The sequence below is a fragment of the Salmo trutta genome, chromosome 39 (assembly GCF_901001165.1).
Source record: "Salmo trutta chromosome 39, fSalTru1.1, whole genome shotgun sequence".
Lineage (NCBI taxonomy): Eukaryota > Metazoa > Chordata > Actinopteri > Salmoniformes > Salmonidae > Salmo > Salmo trutta.
In genome coordinates, this window is record NC_042995.1 from 13,872,653 (window position 1) to 13,889,109 (window position 16,457).

A 16,457-nucleotide genomic window follows, 5' to 3' on the forward strand; every position below is an offset into this window, starting at 1 on the left:
GCTGTGGGCGTGTAAAGTGGTTGCACCGTCCTCCAGGGTCCCTGTCACAGACACACATGATGCCTGGGGGGTTGGAGTGGGGCCAGGCGGTGTTGTGAGCCTAGGTTAGCCAAGTCAGTGCAGAGCAAGGAGGTGAAAACAATAGCCCTCTTGTCTTATGAATGTCTGGAGGTCATGTTGAATCTGACCCCTGTGATGATAGGTGAGAGCAAAGGATGTCTCATGGGAAACTAGAGACTTGAGTTTGGCATTCTGCTATAGGCATTCTGCTATGGTGGGTGGACCAGGACTCATGGTTCACCTCTGTCTCCAGGGGCCCTGGGGAACGTAGACCTTGCTGAGACCTTGAGCTACTCTCTCTGCTCGACACTCAGACACGCAAAAACTCACACTCGCAAACAAGCATATATACATGCACACAATGGCACAGCCCACACTTGTATCACATCATTGTATCACACCAAGGTTTCGTTGTCGTTATCAATATTGTTACAACAGATACCAAACAGATACCAAACGGATACCAAACACTGGCCTCAATATAAACCCACACCAAACACAGTCCTCAATATAAACCCACACCAAACACAGTCCTCAATATAAACCCACACCAAACACACAGTCCTCAATATAAACCCACACCAACACACAGTCCTCAATATAAACCCACACCAAACACAGTCCTCAATATAAACCCACACCAAACACAGTCCTCAATATAAACCCACACCAACACACAGTCCTCAATATAAACCCACACCAAACACAGTCCTCAATATAAACCCACACCAAACACAGTCCTCAATATAAACCCACACCAACACACAGTCCTCAATATAAACCCACACCAAACACAGTCCTCAATATAAACCCACACCAAACACAGTCCTCAATATAAACCCACACCAAACACAGTCCTCAATATAAACCCACACCAAACACAGTCCTCAATATAAACCCACACCAACACACAGTCCTCAATATAAACCCACACCAAACACAGTCCTCAATATAAACCCACACCAAACACAGTCCTCAATATAAACCCACACCAAACACAGTCCTCAATATAAACCCACACCAAACACAGTCCTCAATATAAACCCACACCAACACACAGTCCTCAATATAAACCCACACCAAACACAGTCCTCAATATAAACCCACACCAAACACAGACCTCAATGTAAACCCACACCAACACACAGTCCTCAATATAAACCAACACCAACACACAGTCCTCAATATAAACCCACACCAACACACAGTCCTCAATATAAACCCACACCAACACACAGTCCTCAATATAAACCTACACCAACACACAGTCCTCAATATAAACCCACACCAACACACAGTCCTCAATATAAACCCACACCAACACAGAGTCCTCAATATAAACCCACACCAAACACAGTCCTCAATGTAAACCCACACCAACACACAGTCCTCAATATAAACCCACACCAACACACAGTCCTCAATTTAAACCCACACCAACACACAGTCCTCAATATAAACCCACACCAACACACAGTCCTCAATTTAAACCCACACCAACACACAGTGATCTGCCACCACACAGCACCCCAACACAAGGCTTCTATACTCCCACTTCTATACTCCCAGAACAAAATCTGTTCTGATAAAACTGTGGCTCACATCAACTCCTGAAGACCATCGAAAAGCACTTTAAAAGTTAACAGCCCCTCTAAACAGCAGGCTCCCATTGGTCAAACTGTTAAGAAGATATATACATATAGTTTTCTCTGATTACTGGTAGTAATACTGCCAGGTTAAAACATCAAATGATAAAATGAATGTTGTCTTTGTTCGAAGACAAAGCAGCAATTTGTGATATTCCCGCAAAAAATTGGTTCTGAGTGGATGTCGGGAATAGAGGTATGCCTCACGTTTACCCTCTCATACAGGGAGGACCAACTGAACAGGAAGGAGGACATGATAAATTAGGTTTCGAAACATCATCTTGAAACCTGTGTTAATTTCACTGGGCATCACAATACTGGTTTATTGTGTTCTTGCTCCTGACCTGGACTTGAGGGTGCATTGAACTACAGAATAGTATTTTATGTGCTGTACTTTAACTGAGGCAGCGTTTGTCTGTTCATCTACTGAAGTTCACCTCATCAAAGGTCGGTCTAGTGAAAGGGGTGCTCACTCTTTCAGTACGCAAAGGATACTAGGAGTTGGACTACGTGAACATAAAACAGGGAAGTGGATAGAAAAGTCAAAAGAGGGAAAAAAAGGAAATAATCTTAAAACGATCCTGTTTTATTTGCTTATTGATTTCCCTTTAATAGGTCCAGCACACTGTATTGCCAAAGATGCAGCACTTACAGTATGAAGCGACCTGATGGACGTGCTTGAACTATCAAGTACAGGCATTTTACACTCTATAGTTCCACCCCAAAATCCGATATTTCTATCACCTAAAAACAACAAATCAACTGGACAGAAACACTTGACTGAGCAGTATACATTACAGATCCAGAAAACAGCTTCAGGGTTTACCCTATTAAAGCTACTCTGTAGACACAACACTAAAAGGTATTTATTGTTCTTCTGAGAGCTATAAGACCTATACCATCCAAGCTTTCACAGACTACAAAACAATCTCTACACAAAGCGAAGCATGGTGAAGAGAATTTACAGTTGTGAATGCTATACACTATTTTTGCGAAATGTCATTATGCGTCTGAAAACATGTATTTTCCTCGATCTGTGTAATCAGACTAAGCTGATGATTTCAAACCTTTCTTTGCGGCTGACCCTAGTTTTAGACCTTGGGACTCTAAAGCTCAACTCAACTTTACAATTGCTTTTGTGGGTTACAGTAAAAAAGGTTCAAGCTACTGTACAGCGGAGACAAGTTTTAACCCTATTAGCTATGATTCCATTATCTAGCCTTCATATCTTAAGTGGTTGTTTGAATTTCTCCCATTGCATACAGCGTAATCTGCAGTACACAGCACTTTGAGTCCCCTAGGAAAGGGTCATATGAATTTAATCCAATATCAAATCAATTATCATTTGTTTTTTGTTTTGTTTCCCCCATAAACCCGAGAACGGATTTGATTGAATATCACATCCCCACATTCCTGCCCCTCTATCTCAGGAGCAGTGGGTTTGTGTGTTTATACCCCCTGGAACTGAAGAGAAGCGCTTCACGCTAGACTAATGAAACCTGTGCACTGTGTCATTTAATCTGACACAGCGTAATCTTCTCAAATGCCTGTTTCCCACCCTGGTATGTTGCGTTATCCCAATTACAGCCATGCTCCATTGATCTGAGATTAAAAGTGTTCTTAGCTGTTGTTTCCCCTCCACAGTAACTACATATAGACTGGAAAATAGAATCATGTCACCCAGTACCACTCAATAGTTTTATTGGTCATTTTTAGTTGGTGTGTGTTTGCATGTGTGTGTAAGTGTGTGTATGTGTGCATGTGTTAATTTTTGCACTTCAATAGAGTGGCAGGCAGCAGATGCTTGCTTTGCATGCCTACACTACTATAAGGGAACCTTTATCAGGAATGTGGTGCTAGAGAAATCCACTCAGTGGTACTTTTCCCTACAACAAATGGGTGGATGCCAGGTTGGATGGCATCACCCACATTCACCACAACAACCCTTACTAAGATCATTCCATGACTTCTTTTTTCAGAGAGGAAAAAAATTCTAATGTGTTTTACTGTCACATACGAACACTATATGTTGAGTCAGACTTGCTTCGGTCATTTAGCATTTCCTATTGATTCTCAATGCTAATCCTCGGACGCATCCTTAACATGTTAGGGAAACAGCTTTCCTACACAGCTGTAGTAGAAACAGCATCCCCCCTCCCTCCCTCCCTCCCTCACTCCCTCCCTCCCTCACTATACATGCCAGAATGGATTTTCCTCAGAGGTCGGCATTTGGGGTGTATCCTTCTAATTTCCCTCTGTAATTCAGGTCTGATTGATTAGCGACTATCGACTAATTAATTAAAACGCACAGGGCTCTGTGGGAGAGTGGCTGTTAATTTCAGAGTAGGATCCAACGACTCCATTAGCTTAGCATCCATTCACCAATAATCACAGAAGATTGGCTGCAGTTGGCTATTTTACCATCCAGGAAGCTTTGTACTGCTATAGTGTATGGAGTTTACAAACCACAGACCATCACTGTGTCTGAAGTGGCACCCACTATGTCCCCTATAGTGTGCACTACTTTACCCTATTCGCTATAAGTAGTGCACTATAGGGAATAGGATGCAATTTTTACAAAGCTCTACTACACAAGCTTTCAACTTTCCTAACTTCGCTATTAAAATATAAAAACATGATACCAAACCAGTTCACAAGGTTGCTTAACTCTTGAGGTTCCTCAGGTGTCGACCAAACTCGATAAATCTGCATTTAGCTTTAAAGCACCTCATTGCTGGAACCAACTACAAAATACATTACAATTAGATGTTCTGGTGTTTCTGTATGGACCTCGCTTTGTGCACAGGAAAGAGCCTTCTCCAAACTGTTGCCACAAAGTTGGAAGCACAGAATAATCTAGAATGTCATTGTATGCTGTAGCATTAAGATTTCCCTTCACTGGAAATAAGGGGCCTAGCCCAAACCATGAAAAACATGGTTCTTGTGCTGACGTTGCTTCCAGAGGCAGTTTGGAACTTGTTAGGGAGGGTTGCAACCGAGGACAGACGATTTTTATGCGCTACGCACTTCAGCACTCGGCGGTCCCGTTCTGTGAGCTTGTGTGGCCTACCACTTCGCAGCTGAGCCGTTGTTGCTCCTAGACATTTCCACTTCACAATAACAGTACTTACAGTTGACAGGGACAGCTCTAACAGGGCAGAAATTTGACAAACTGACTTGTTGGAAAGGTGGCATCCTTGAACAGTGCCACGTTGAAAGTCACAGAGCTCTTCAGTAAGGCCATTCTAATGCAAATGTTGGTCTATGGAGATTGCATGGCTGTGTACTCGATTTTATACACCTGCCAGCAACGGGTGTGGCTGAAATAGCTGAATCCACTAATTTGAAGGGGTGTCCACATACTTTTGTATATATTGTGTATATGCAGGGTTCCCTTGTGAAAGAGACCCCGGTCTCAATGGTGACTCCCTGCTGAAATAAAAATAATAATAAAAAAAAAATACACTCGGAAACACTGATTGCCAAAAACACAGATTGCATATCTATTCCAGATATAATTCACCTTGTGGAGTGGCATTGGGTGCATGTAAAATTGCACCATATTCCCTGTATAGTGCACTACCTTTGACCAGGTCAAAATTAGTGCACTATATAGGGAAAAGGGTGACATTTTGGACGTACCCCGATGCTAATCACATGGATACAACTATGTCTTTTGTGTAAGGGTGTGAGGCCAATGAATGTGCTGAAGACCAAGGAGATAGTGGTAGATTTGAGGAAAAATAAAGATGGTTTTAATCCTATTTTTATTAATGGTGAAGAGATTGGTACTATTGACGCTTACAAGTACTTGGGTGTAATTGTGGAAACAAACTGAACTGGAAGGTGAACTCCCACAGCATCTACAAAAAAGCCCAATCCAAACTGTACTTTTTAAGGAAGCTTAGATCTTTTAACGTCTGTGACAAAATGCTTTGCATGTTCCATGTTCTACAGCAGTGTCGTGGTGAGTATAGTAAGCTATGCCACTGTGTGCTGGAAAGATAATTTAGCCAAGGAGGATATAAACAAGCTTGACAAAATCATCAGGAAAGCCAGTGCTACAATTGGCTGCAGCCTGTAATCAATGCAGGACATGTTCATAAAAAAGCTGCAAGCAAAAACACACATGATCATGGACAATGACACCCACCCACTCCGCAGCACTCTAATGCAACACAGGAGCAGCTTCAGGAGCAGCTTCAGTAGCAGGTCCATCCTGCCCAGAAGTTCCACAGCGAGGTTTAGACATTTTTACCCAAAGACATGAGGCTTTTTAACGAGTATAATTGATGAACTGTTTTATGATGTATTCCTTTTGTGAACAGTATTCTTGCTGTTTTTTCCTCCAGGGTGGGATGGAAAACAGCACTTGAATCCGACTGTTCTTCTGCGGACGCTAAGGTGCAGGTGCCTTCATGTGTCTTGATATGTGTTGTGTTTGGTTGTGTGTCTGTCATTGTTTCCTGTCCTTATACGTTATGGCACCCTATTCCCTATATAGTACACTACTTTTGTCCCCTAGATGGGATTAATAAAGTAATACTCTACTCTACTCAGTCCACGCGCAAGGACGGGCCAGGAAGATGTATGGGCTGGAAACATAATGTATTCATAGGGAGGACGATGGAAAAATTGGTCTGGAGACATGATGAAGCACCTGCTGAGGTGTCATTGATAAATGATTATGGAGTCTAGAGAAATTGAGTCAGATCCCCACCGAAGACCATTCAATTAGCAGAGCACTATACGGTGCCTTACTGCTTCAGTTGAATTGACATATATACAGTAGTGTAAACTGAACATATTTGGGATGATTTGCATGGGAAAGGACAAGGAAAATTCCTATTTGAATATTTCAGAGGATGCTTACGACCAATATTAGTTTATGATTGATTTAATTATGCTAAGTGCATTGCTACACACAGTCCTGAGGCATACTGTTCTGTGATGTTATCATCCGACTCTTGTCAGGTTGCAAGTCAACGAAAAATCTGCAACTTCAAGCTAGATTAGTGAAATGCTTGTTTTTGCATTATAGTTCTACCCAATGAGAATCAAATTTATACCGCACAAACTAATCATAACAGATTGGGTTTATCTGGCACATTTTCTTAGCTCACACACATCCATTATTCACAATATAGACTGTGTTAGAATCTGTGTCAGACCAGGGACTTTACTAAAACCTGCTCTAATGATGTGTGCATTATTCATAGGTAGCCTAACACTGTCTTTGTACAGTTTCCCTTCCTCGCGGAAAAACCCGCACCGATCCTCTGGCTTTTCAGATAATTAGCCTAGAGCATGGGTGGGAATATTTACAAGGGTCTGGCACTGAACAACATCATAAATGAAAGCCTTAGATAAATTGAGCGAAATTGATTTCTTTTAAATGTCTGACATCTTCATGTTGAACTCGATATGACTCCCGCTTGGACTAGCCGTGGACCTGTTCGGGCGGGTTCAAAAGTGGGCCGTGGTGGTTTTTCTTTCCCAGACATAGGCTATGCATCACTGACTGGATTTCAGACCTTTTTTATGTCCCATTCTGTGATCACTGCACTCCTGGCTTTCACTCATGACCGGCCTTCGCCACACTGTATCTAGGAACTCTTCTGCTGTTGCTTCCCAATCATATCTGCACTCACGTAACGCGGCAGGCAGCTCTTGAAAGTTCTCTGTGCTGTTTGCCTTTGGTAATTAGACTGTGCCAAGACAACATGGGCGTCTACGAAAGCAGAGACGGGTTTGACTAACCCAGCCTCCCACTTTTCACAGAACACAGGGTGAAGCGACGAGTTCAACACAGTCTCACAAAAAGACGTAGGCCTTTTATACATACTCCTCTATTAGAAATTGATCTCTAGAAATGGTAGCTGAAGCTGTGTACATTTCTGATTTACTCGGTGTCTTCAATAAAACATTATAGTTCAGTGTAAGTAGAATGATGACCACAAATTCTGATCAGTTCTACCCATATTATTATCATAATAAGTAGTGTTAGTCGTATTAGTACTGAAGTAGTATAGCAGTTAGTTGTACAGCAGTAGCACGTAGCAGTGGTAGCAGTGGAGGTGGTGGAATTATCCCTGAGCTCATTGACATACGATAGCCTACTCAGAGGTAGAAATGTCAATCGTATGCAGATTGACAGAATGATTCACTCCTTGTATCGCCAAGGTGTTCAGCTGTAATTATGTGAGTGGGCTGAAGCAGTAGGTAGGTAGGCAGGCGCCTCTTGCCCTGTTGTTAGCCAGCACTAATGATGGAGGCTGCAACATACCTCTCAGCTTTACTCTACAGCATGGAACATGGATGACCTTTCTACCTGCAACACACTGCTTGTATTCCAAATGGCACCCTATTTCCTATATAGTGCACTACTTTTGACCATAGCCCTATGAGCCCTTGTCAAAAGTGGTGTACTATATAGGGAATAAGGTGACATTTAGGATGCAAGCACTGATTCACTAAAACAAAAGCTGAAGGTCAGCACAAGGCTAAGAACCCCTCGTAGCTTAGCATAGGATTGTATATAGTTTTTCCTCCCAATCACATTACATAGCAGCCATTATGTAACACTATATGTCAATGTGTTAGCTAGCTAGGCTGCTAGAGTTAGATTGACAAGGTGTTAGCTAGCTACTGTAGGCTGCTACAGGTAGATTGACAAGGTGTTAGCTAGCTAGGCTACTACAGGTAGGTTGACAAGGTGTTAGCTAGCTAGGCTACTACAGGTAGGTTGACAACGTGTTAGCTAGCTAGACTGTTACAGGTAGATTGACAAGGTGTTAGCTAGCTAGGCTGCTACAGTTAGATTGACAAGGTGTTAGCTACAGTAGCTAGGCTGCTACAAGTAGATTGACAAGCTGTTAGCTACAGTAGCTAGGCTGCTACAAGTAGATCGAAAAGCAGCTTTGAAACATTGTAACAGTCAAGGTTATTACAGGTAGGTTATAGCTAGGTTATTACAGGTAAATTGACAACAGTGCTGTACTGTGTGTTTTCATATATATTCTGGGGCCTTCTGTTGCAATGTTATATTGTATGCTGCCAAATACTGGGATGTTTTAGTACAGTACAGGCAGCATAGTGAGTCAAATACAATGTTGGTTCTTTATATCAGTTATGAATGATGTGATTAGACAGAGAAACAGAGGGGCCAAACCAGCAGAAAGGGTTTGATAATAGAAAACACTGAGTCATTCCTTACCTCACACAGCTGGCTCCTGCCCTTAACGTTAGGCTCTTTCCTCTTCACTCCATCTCTGCAAACAGAAGATAAGACAGCAAGGTGAGTGGTGATGAGAAAGGAGGAGAAAGAAAGGGAGTTGTTAGAATGAGAGAGAGCAAAGAGAAGAGAAGAATGAGGGATATTTGATGAGAGGGAGTGAGAGAAAGAGAGGTGAATCATGAGAGAGAGAAAGAGAGTAAAACGAGTCATCAAATCAAATCAAATCAAATGGTATTAGTCACATGCGCCGAATACAACAGGTGTAGCTCTTACAGTGAAATGCTGAATACAACCTTACAGTGAAATGCTTACTTACGAGACCCGAACCAACAGTGCAGTTTCAAAAAATACGGATAAGAATAAGAGATAAAGGTAACAAGAAATTAAACAGAAGCAGTAAAAAACAACAATATATACAGGGGGTGTCGGTAAAGAGTCAATGTGCGGGGGCACCGGTTAGTTGAGGTAGTATGTACATGTAGGTAGAGTTAATTAAAGTGACTATGCATAGATGACAACTGGGAGTGGCAGTGGTGTGGAGAGGGGAGGGGTGGGGGGTATAGAGGTCTAGAGGTCCTGGATGGCAGGAAGCTTGAGGGTTCGCACTACCCTCTGTAGTGCCTTGTGGTCGAAGGCCGAGCAGTTGCCATACCAGGCAGTGATGCAACCAGCCAGGATGCTCTCGATGGTGCAGCTGTAGAACCTTTTGAGGATCTGAGGACCCATGCCAAATCTTTTCAGTCTCCTGAGGGGGAAAAGGTTTTGTCGTGCCCTCTTCACGACTGTCATTGTGTGCTTGGACCATGTCAGTTTGTTAGTGATGTGGATACCAAAGAACTTGAAGCTCTCAACCTGCTTCACTGCAGCCCTGTCGATTAGAATGGGGGCATGCTCGGTCTTCTTTTTCCTGTAGTCCACAATCATCTCCTTTGTCTTGATAACGTTGAGGGAGAGGTTGTTGTCCTGGCACCACACGGCCAGGTCTCTGACCTCCTCCCTATAGGCTGTCTCGTTGTTGTCGGTGATCAGGCCTGCCACTATTGTGTCATCGGCAAATTTAATGATGGTGTTGGAGTCGTGCCTGGCCGTGCAGTCATGTGTGAACAGGGAGTACAGGAGGAGGCTGAGCACGCACCCCTGAGGGGCCCCTGGGTTGAGGATCAGCGTGGCGGATGTGTCGTTACCTACCCTTACCACCTGGGGGTGGCCCGTCAGGAAGTCCAGGATCCAGTTGCAGAGGGAGGTGTTTAGTCCCAGGGTCCTTAGCTTATTGATGAGCTTTGAGGGCACTATGGTGTTGAACGCTGAGCTGTAGTCAATGAGCATTCTCACATAGTTGTTCCTTTTGTCAAGGTGGGAAAGGGCAGTGTGGAGTGCAATAGAGACTGCATCATCTGTGGATCTGTTGGGGCGGTATGCAAATTGGAGTGGGTCTAGGGTTTCTGGGATGATAGTGTTGATGTGAGCCATAACCAACCTTTCAAAGCACTTCATGGCTACAGACGTGAGTGCTACGGGTCGGTAGTCATTTAGGCAGGTTACCTTAGTGTTCTTGGGCACAGGCACCATGGTGGTCTGCTTGAAACATGTTAGTATTACAGACTCAGACAGGGAGAGGTTGAAAATGTCAGTGAAGACACTTGCTAGTTGGTCAGCGCATGCTCGCAGTACACGTCCTGGTAATCCGTCTGGCCTTGTGAATGTTGACCTGTCTAAAGGTCTAACTCACATCGGCTGCCGAGAGCGTGATCACACAGTCAGTCTTCCGGTACAGCTGGTGTTCTCATGCATGTTTCAGTGTTATTTGCCTCGAAGCGAGCATAGAAGTACAGTGAGGGAAAAAAGTATTTATTTATTTCCCTCATTAAAATGCAAATCACTTTATAACATTTTTGACATGCGTTTTTCTGGATTTTTGTTGTTGTTATTCTGTCTCTCATTGTTCAAATAAACCTACCATTAAAATTATAGACTGTCAAACTGTGCTGCTGTTATCTGCCCAGAGACAGGAGACGCGTCAATCCAGTTTCTGAAGGCTTTAGAGAGCCAATGGAAGCCTTAGAAAGTGTCACGTAACAGCTCAGATACTGTAGTTTCGATAGACAAGCAACAGAAGGACTACAAATTCGCAGAAAGGCCACTTCCTGCTTGGAATCTTCTCAGGTTTTTGCCTGCCATATGAGTTCTGTTATACTCATAGACACCATTCAAACAGTTTTAGAAACTTTAGAGTGTTTTCTATCCAAATCTAATAATAATATGCATATTCTCATTTCTGGGCAAGAGTAGTAACCAGTTTAAATCGGGTACGTTTTTTATCCGTCCGTGAAAATACTGCCCCCTATCCCAGACAGGTTAAGAGTGTGCTCCTAATCTCAGCTCGTTACCTGTATAAAAGACACCTGGGAGCCAGAAATCTTTCTGATTGAGAGGAGGTCAAATACTTATTTCCCTCATTAAAATGCAAATCAATTTATAACATTTTTGACATGCGTTTTTCTGGATGTTTTGGTTGTTATTCTGTCTCTCACTGTTCAAATAAACCTACCATTAAAATTATAGACTGATCCTTTCTTTATCAGTGGGCAAACATACAAAATCAGCAGGGGATCAAATACTTTTTCCCCCCCACTGTAGATGAAAACTCTCTCGGTAGGTAGTGTGGTCTGCAGCTTATCATGATAAACTCTACCTCAGGCGAGCAATAGCTCAAGACTTCCTTAGATATCGTGCGCAAGCTGTTGTTTACAAAAATACATAGACCACCGCCCCTTGTCTTACCAGAAGCTGCTGTTCTATCCTGCCGGTACATCGTATAACCCGCCAGATGTATGTTGATATTGTCGTCCTTCAGCCACGACTCCGTGAAGCATAAGATGTTACAGATTTTAATGTCCCGTTGGTAGTTTAATCTTCCCAGTAACTCGTCCATTTTATTGTCCAAAGATTGCATGTTTTTTCTAGCAGAATTGCGGGAAGTGGGGATCTATCAGATCGCCTCCAACTTCTCAGAAGGCAGCCCGCTCTCCAGCCTCTCTCCGCCTCCTCTTCACGCAGATCACTGGGGTTGGCGCCTGTTCCCGAGGGAGCCGTATATCCTCCGCCTCGGGTTCATCAGAGTCGTGAAAGAAGAAAAAGGTTTCTGCTAGTCCGTGGTGAGTAATCGCAGTCCTGATGTCTAGAAGTTATTTTCGGTCATAAGAGACGGTAGCGGCAACATTATGTACAAAAAGAGTGAAAAAAGAAGTTACGAACAACGCAGGTAAACGAACAAAAAAACACAATCGGTTGGGGACGCGTAAAACGTCTGCCTTCTGCTCCAGCGCCATCTTACAGACGGACAGAGAGTGAAAAAATACACAGGGAAGACACGAGACATTTGTATACTCTGCAGAATAAATGCACTTAGAAGTTGCATGTTGCCTTACCTATTATAACAATATTATTTCTATTTTACGACTACAGTGATATTGTGCAAAGGCAAGGGATCACAGGGATCACACTCGCTCTCCAACCAAGGTGTATGAATTGAGGACCAAACTGAAGTAGAGAGGCGATTCAGCAACTCCTGGAGGACAACAGAAGTAAATTAAAAAGCATATATTTTTTTGTTACAAGTAAAACCTGATATTGTGAACAGCCTCCACTGTGCAGTCATAAAAATGAACAAGGTGGCCAAAGAAAGAACAGATGTGGCTTCACTCATCCAAACTGCATACAATTCGAGCCAAATTCATGTTGATATGGTGGAAGCGGAGAGCCAACATCTGATCAGTATTCTGCGGAAATGTTGCTGCATTAACCATCGACACTTCTGGAAGGTTGAGAATCTATTGATGTATGTGCAGTTCTCACTCAGACCCACTTACTGCATAAAAGGTCAAATGAAATTCTCCCGTATCAAATTGAGTTCCCCCTTTCTCTGTTGATGAATGTGTTCCTATGGCTGACAGTGCTGATGCAAAATGGAGGACTAAAACACATATACAACTATCAGGTTCTCATTTCTGTTGTGAATTATATTCAATTGAAAGAAAATTAATGTATTTAGATAACCATAAAATAGTCCAATTAATTGATTAGCATAATGCATCGGATTACTTTTTTTTTTAAATGAGTAAAAAAAAACAGTGAGTAAATGGAATCAAACACTTGCCTGTATGACAGCATCTGTATGTGCACACAATAGTTTGATAAAGGGTTTCAGATCAACCTATATATAAAAGCAGAGAAAAGTTACTGCAATTACTGCTAGACTCTGTTTTGCTCAAAAAGGTTAAAACCCTGTGTAGTGTTTCTAAATGGGAAAGTAATTGAGAGTACAGTAATTTTAGAATACAAAGTGCACTTAGGTGTTCTGGAAACATAAAAAATAAATGTTGCTTTTCCACAACATGCCTTGTAATCCATTCTGAACCACTTCCTAGCCGAAGCCATTTCTAGTGCAAGCCAAGAACCTGCCATCTACCTATCAGCCTCTCTGTCAATCATAGAACCATACTGACTAGGTAAGTAAAGAGTAGAGCCAATTGAAAATAGAAAGGGAGAGAGGGAGAGGGGGAGAGAGATTGAAAGAGAGAGGGAGAGTAAGAGAGATAGAGACAGAGAGTGAAATAAAAAGAGAAAGAGAGACAGAGAGACAGGGAGAAAGAGACTGTTGTCCCACCTTACTGCAGCCCTGTCACCGACCCTGACTGACAACTGGCAGACAACAATGCATTCTGGGTAATATAGAGGAACCCCTCTCTTCATAATGGACTCTAAGTGGCAGGAGGGAGTCTGTCTGTCTGTCTCAACTCCAGCATGTGCACTGTCACCTCAGGCTCTGACCCCTGAGAATCACAGCTGATAATGTCTTATACACCCATGCCTGTCACCCAGGGGCCATAGCAGTCAGAGTACACACAAGACAGACATCCACAGGGCTGACTCACTGTAAGAGGGACACCAGCATGCACAAAGATGCATGTACACGCACACACACATACGCACACACACATGCACACAAACAGGAACTCCTTAAACAAGTGGCCTGCCGATGATCTTTCATCACTTTATGAAAAATCCTTTTATAATAGTGATAATTAAACTGTTTGAAATCTATTTCACATCCCATCCACCAGGCATAGGCAATTTGGTCGGGATTCTGTAAATGATTCCGCATTCGGGGAGGTCTTTCTCACATTTACACTAATGCATTTATCGCAGTTAGGAAACATGCCGTTGTTCACAGTTCACTCCATTCATCTGAAGCTGTAATCATTTAGCCATTTGAAATGCCTTATGCAACTCTTTCTGTGGGTTCATCAGCATAACATGAATTATTGCCATCATTACGGAGGGCAAAGCCGAAACACAGTATCACTTAATTATTCACCAATCAAAGAATGAAGGTACATTATGGCGCTTTTATTTTAACTGACTAAAAAGATTAGTCGCTTACTAGATTTCTCTCCTTCAGGAAAATAAGACAGCACTAACAGTATAACCCTTACTGGATCTCTCTCCTTCAGGAAAATAAGACAGCACTAACAGTATAACCCTTACTGGATCTCTCCTTCAGGAAAATAAGACAGCACTAACAGTATAACCCTTACTGGATCTCTCTCCTTCAGGAAAATAAGACAGCACTAACAGTATAACCCTTACTGGATCTCCCCTTCAGGAAAATAAGACAGCACTAACAGTATAACCCTTACTGGATCTCTCTCCTTCAGGAAAATAAGACAGCACTAACAGTATAACCCTTACTGGATCTCTCCTTCAGGAAAATAAGACAGCACTAACAGTATAACCCTTACTGGATCTCTCCTTCAGGAAAATAAGACAGCACTAACAGTATAACCCTTACTGGATCTCTCCTTCAGGAAAATAAGACAGCACTAACAGTATAACCCTTACTGGATCTCTCCTTCAGGAAAATAAGACAGCACTAACAGTATAACCCTTACTGGATCTCTCTCCTTCAGGAAAAGAAGACAGCGCTAACAGTATAACCCTTATTTGTGATCAGTTGTAAAATAAATTGTGATGCCAGACTCTTTTGACTCTTTTGACTGGTAAGTTTATTATTATGTGGCAATATGTTGAGTGTTGACATTACATTAAAGGCACACTAAGCTTTAATAATCCTCTAACCAGCTACGAACAACACAGGGCCGTCGAAAAACGTGTGGCAAGCAGACATTTTCCCTTTTCAATCAGGTGGAGAACCATTTCTTATTTAGTTTAGTACAAAATATTGAAGCAAAGTACTGTTTTTTAGACTGATCTGCCTCATGATTTGTCAACTCGCAATTTATCTGTCCTTCACATCAGAGTACTGCAGGTTCGGTGAGTGCTTGACCAATCAGATTCACGGAAATCACGGGCTGCGTGGGCTAGGCACAACACACACTCAAGTGCGCTTTCCACTTTCCTCCGGTATTTATTTAGCAAACGTGATAATACATCACCCTGACAGACACATGCAAAAACTCTTTCAATAAATGTTGCAGGACTAGGTGTCACATCTGCTCCTGCAACACCCTCTACAGCTCATCCTGAGTCTCCTTGACCTGCCGCCACTCCCCCAGTACTCTCTCCCTCTCTCTCTCTCTCTCTCTCTCTCTGTGTGTGATTGTGTGGGCGGAAACAGGTGTGCTGGAGTCAGTGCAGATCCCTACCAGCTGCAACCTGTTCCATAATCAAGACCTCTACAAATACTCAGCCCTGCCACTTCCACGCTGCCAGATCGTAATCTCTGCTCAGTCAGTCTACGCGTCTAGCTATTAGATCCTGTTGTGCCTGTTTTCCTTGCCTGACGCTGTTTTCTTCTCGGCTACAGTTTTGCCCGCTCTGACTCTGGTCTCTGTCTCCAGTTCCACGTCTCGTCATCCTGCTACTCTGTCCTGGATTCCCCACTCTACTACTCCCTTGGATTCCCCTCCGGACCAGCTTACCCTGTCCCAACCCCTCTCGCTCCAGCCTCAGCCTCCGCACCTGGTTTCCTGCAACCCACCCGAGCTTCCCCTGGCCTGCACTCCATCTTCCCCCTGTGTTTCAATAAATACCTTGGTTACTTCATCCCAGTCTCCTCATCTGAGTCTGCTCTGGGATCCCCTATTCCACTCCGCGTAACACTAGGCTACTAACAACAGCAGCTTCATACAGCCTATGCGCCCTGTCCATCTGGCCAGGGTAAATAAAGTGGTAATGTTAAGTATTTATAATCCATTTATTTGTGTTAGGAGAAAATGTGTATGTGATTAAACTTGGTTTCTATTCAAACTTGGGCTGGTTAGGCCGCCTATACCTTTTCCATCCCAAATGTTTAACTGGAATTAATGAATCAACATAATAGTGATGACATTCTGTAGACTGTCAATCATTTTTTTTATTAGACATACCGTTTTTTTTTGTTTAAATTTAAACTTTATTTAACTAGGCAAGTCAGTTAAGAACAAATTCTTATTTACAATGACGGCCTACCCCGGCCAAACCTGGACGATGCTGGGTCAATTGTGCGCCGCCCT

The 16,457-nt window shown here is 42.8% G+C and overlaps 1 protein-coding gene across 4 annotated transcripts in view; it reads right to left on the reverse strand.

Moving 5' to 3' along the window:
• Nucleotides 1–16,457, reverse strand: part of LOC115179856 (beta-1,3-galactosyltransferase 1-like) — a 122,725-nt gene that overhangs the window by 45,433 nt on the left and 60,835 nt on the right. For all 4 annotated transcript variants that reach the window (XR_003873006.1, XM_029741711.1, XM_029741710.1 and 1 more), the window contains exon 2: nucleotides 8,923–8,977. The gene's annotated coding sequence lies outside the window, so the exon portion shown is untranslated. The remainder of the gene's footprint in view (nucleotides 1–8,922; nucleotides 8,978–16,457) is intronic.